Consider the following 3,912-nt stretch of genomic DNA (forward strand, 5'->3'; position numbering starts at 1 on the left):
AACAACAACAACAACAACAATCACATGTAATTCTACAGTATTAAACTACACAGAATTTAGACCATATCCATCATCTCAGAACATCCAATCCAACTACTCTATGCTCATAATATAGTTGTGTACTGTCCATTTATAACCCACTAATGACTTACCCTTCAGCAAGTTTTCAGAGGCAGTAAATAGTGTAAAAGTAGATTTCTCATCTTTCTCCATGGAGAGATTGGTGGATTTGAACTGAATGCCTTTGACTTGGCAGTGTGACTGCTGGTTATACATTAAAAATGAGAATATAGAGTTTTAAAAAAAAATATTGGACAAAAAAAAACCGGAAAGAAAAAAAAATTAAAAAAAACAATAATGAAAAGCATTGCGAACAAAGTCATTCTGTATTTTGACAATTTTGAAATATTTTATTATTTTAACATTTCTGAACTTAAAATGATTCATGCAGTTGATGTACTCATTAAACAAAGCAGTTGTTTATTTTTTTTCTCTGCTGAAATTAAAACCATTAACAAATTGAGGGTGCATTCATTGACTTCATTATCTAGGGCTATTCTAACAGAAATAACACAGGTGGATGGTTTTAACAAACAGAAATGCATTCTGTTGAAATTCGGAAAGCTATAGTCTGAATTCAGGGCATTAGCTGTAGGAAGTCTCTGCTTTCTGTGGACTGTGGAGGAAGGTCCAGTATCTCCTTTCGTCTTCTCTGGGGGCAGCAATCCTTGGAGATTTTCATGTGTGCTGGTGTCGGTCTTTCCCCGAAGCTAAAAGATTGTCATTATAAAGATCCCGGGTCAAAGAACCACTCAGTGATGGTTCCTCTTTCATGAGGATAGTAGATATACTTCCCTCTCTCCTTGACCCTCTCTCTTTTCACCTCTTTGAAAGATAAAAAGTCATACAGGCTACACTATAGAATCTCAATCTGTGACTTGAATAAAATTATTTCATCCCACTCTACTCCTGCCTCATTAACATAACAAACATCACTGAATCTTCTTTAACATAACTTGTTCCTCCTTTGGAGTGAAGAGCTCTGTTGGCTAGTGTTTAGGAGTTGCACTGTCAACCCAAAGGCACCTGGCTACAATCCACCAGCTGCTGCACTAGAGAAAAATGGAGCATCTCCTCCCATGGCATTGACAGCTTCTGGAAACCCGGTGGAGAGTCAACTATGAGTTGGTTCCACCTGATGGCACATAACAACAATAATGACAATTCCTCCTTTAGAGTCCCAGAGGAGTAGTGGATAAGGAGCTGTGCTGCCAATTCTAAAGCAGATGTTTTAAAATATTTTTCAAGTTGTTTGTTTTTTATTTATTTTTATTTATCTTTTTTCATGTTTTGTACCCTCAAATCTGATACAACTGGCACAAAAGGAGATTGACCCTTCTTCTCCAGCAGAGTATCTGGTGAATTTTAACCGTGCACGTGCACGCCTTTGGGATTGCAGTGCACCTTCTTGCCACTAGGCCACCAGAGCTCCCTAGATGTTTCAAAATTATCAGCTGTTCTTTAGAAGAAAGATAGGAAATCTCCTCCCTTGTAACTTACATTGTTGTTGTTGTTATTTTGTGCTATCAAGTCAATTGTGACTCATGGTGATCCTTTATATGAAATAACTCTGAAACCTGCCCTATCCTGAGCCAATCTCAGGGTCATTTTCCTGTTAGCTCTGAGTCAGTTCTCACTTGATGCCAGTGAGGATTTGCAACATATAGGTCCATCAGATTACAAAAAGGAAGAAAACTAACATTATTGGAAATACTGGCCTCGCAAAGTTTACTTGTATTATAAGGGGACACAATTTAGTCTATCACATGCATTAATCAATGGAAATAGGAAAAACAAAAATTCAAGGGTTTTGTTTGGTTTGGGGTTTGTTTTTTTTTTCAGCTACTGATCCCATAGAGAAAGAATTCCAATTTTGGAAGGTAGATTAAAAAAAGGAAATGTTTTAATAATGGGAGATGAACCTAATTTAGAGTGGAAAAACAGTTTTAAGTCATAATGCAATGGCTAACATTTAACTACTAGCAGAAGGTTTGACTGAGTCCATGTGGAGCAACCTAGGAACAAAGGCCTGGAAATGTACTTAAAAAAACATCAACCATTGAAAGGCCTGTGGGGTGCTCTTCCACTCTGACTCTCATGGAGTCATCATGAGTCAAAATCAACTGAGTGGCAACCAATAAAGTAAGTCAGGATGTTGGAGCAGTGGTATAATGGCAATGGTTTAAATTAACCTCTCAGTTCCAAATACCTGCCTCTAAATTCTCACATCTTCTGTTGACTCAGTCATATTGGGTCAACAGTGAGGCTTGAGCTAATGAGAGATATTTGGAAGTGCTCATTGAAGTGGTGTTGAATAATTACTTACCTTTGATAGTATGAACATGGCTTTTCTTAATATTGATCATAGGGCAGGGAAGGGTTGGTTGTACCCTCTTCTTTGTGGTAGAGAAGATCAGCAGAAGGAAGAAGAGATGGAAATGAGTCCCCAAAGGAAAAGCCTTGGGATAGAAATAATAAGTTATGCAGTATCTTAGAACCCAGATCTGAACTTGGATGGGCATGAGTTATGCACTACCACTCTCAGTAGAGAGTCAAACATTTCAGATTAGAGCCAGATTTATTAGCTCCTTTTGTTTTGCTTTTGGGAACTGTAGTGATTCTTCCATCCCTTTCTACAGTAGAGACAAACTATAATTAATGCGTTTTTTCCACATGATTTTTTTTCACATGATTGCTACCATGACAGATACTCTAGAAGGATGACATCCTCTAGAATTATGATTATAAAATACCTGATTTGATAGATCTGTGATACTAATACAAGAAGGCCTGATAGCATAGTGCATAATGCCATCAGGCTACCAATCAAAAGTTAAATCGTTCAAATCCACAGGGTTACACATGCGCGCGCGCGCGTGTATGTGTGTGTGTGTGTGTGTGTCCGCGCGTGTGGACATGCACGCATATATCAATGTATTAAAAGGATACCTGTGTCAAAAGACCTGATTTTAGTCTAGTGCAATACTTAATTTTAGGTTCAATTTAGATTAATTTCAACTTAGAAACCACTGGCCACTATCTTCATAAGAAACAGTAGTATCAACTCTGAATTTAATACCTAAAATCACCAAGAAAAAAAATATCCATTCTCTTACATGGATATTCAGAACTGTTAAGTTGTATGATTTTTTTTAAGCCATTGTCAAACCAATCTCTTTTAATGAGGAATTTAATATCTTTTAACAAGAAATTTAAACTATTTGTTGTGTGCCCTTCTCAGATTTTTCATATTTGTTGAATTTAAATGAGGTCAAAGATGTGGCTTTTACAGGCAAACAGTCTTATTTAGCAGCCTATCTTCCCCCACCCCCTTTGCTAATTTATTCAGCAAGGGGAAAATAATTCCAGGCAAGATTATTTGGATACCTGTATGCCAGGGGGGTCTTGATAAAGTAAAAGACAGGCTTGCTGCAGACAACATTATAAATGCTATTGTTTATATCCAAGACCTTTTACCCTAGACTTCTCACAGGAAACACCTGAGGCTCTAGTGTTACAGCAAGAACAGGGATCATAATGCTCCTTAGATTAAATCAGCAAGAAACCACTAGGGATTGACCACTGTGCCACTGAGTTTCCAATCATTATTTGGTAGCTCTTATAAGCTTAAACATCATATATGGGTTTAGAGGTTTCGCCTCTTGATCATATTTCTAGCTTTGACCTGGGTGAAACCTAGAAAAACCTTATTGCCTCTTTATGCAGAGATGCTGATGTCATCATGGTGACAAGGAAAACAGGCTGCCTTCATTTTCAGTGTATCCTGGATTAAGATAGTTTCTCCAGGAAACATTAAGGATATCTACTAACTTTTAGTTTCAAATAAATATA

The 3,912-nt window shown here is 37.2% G+C and overlaps 1 protein-coding gene across 3 annotated transcripts in view; it reads left to right on the top strand.

The window, feature by feature from the left end:
* PDE4D (phosphodiesterase 4D, cAMP-specific) overlaps positions 1–3,912 on the top strand; it is a 2,352,803-nt gene that overhangs the window by 1,429,495 nt on the left and 919,396 nt on the right. The window lies entirely within an intron of this gene.

The sequence above is a fragment of the Elephantulus edwardii genome, unplaced genomic scaffold (genome assembly GCF_000299155.1).
Source record: "Elephantulus edwardii isolate Elephantulus edwardi_28Jun2011 unplaced genomic scaffold, EleEdw1.0 scaffold00099, whole genome shotgun sequence".
In the NCBI taxonomy this organism is placed as follows: Eukaryota; Metazoa; Chordata; class Mammalia; order Macroscelidea; family Macroscelididae; genus Elephantulus; species Elephantulus edwardii.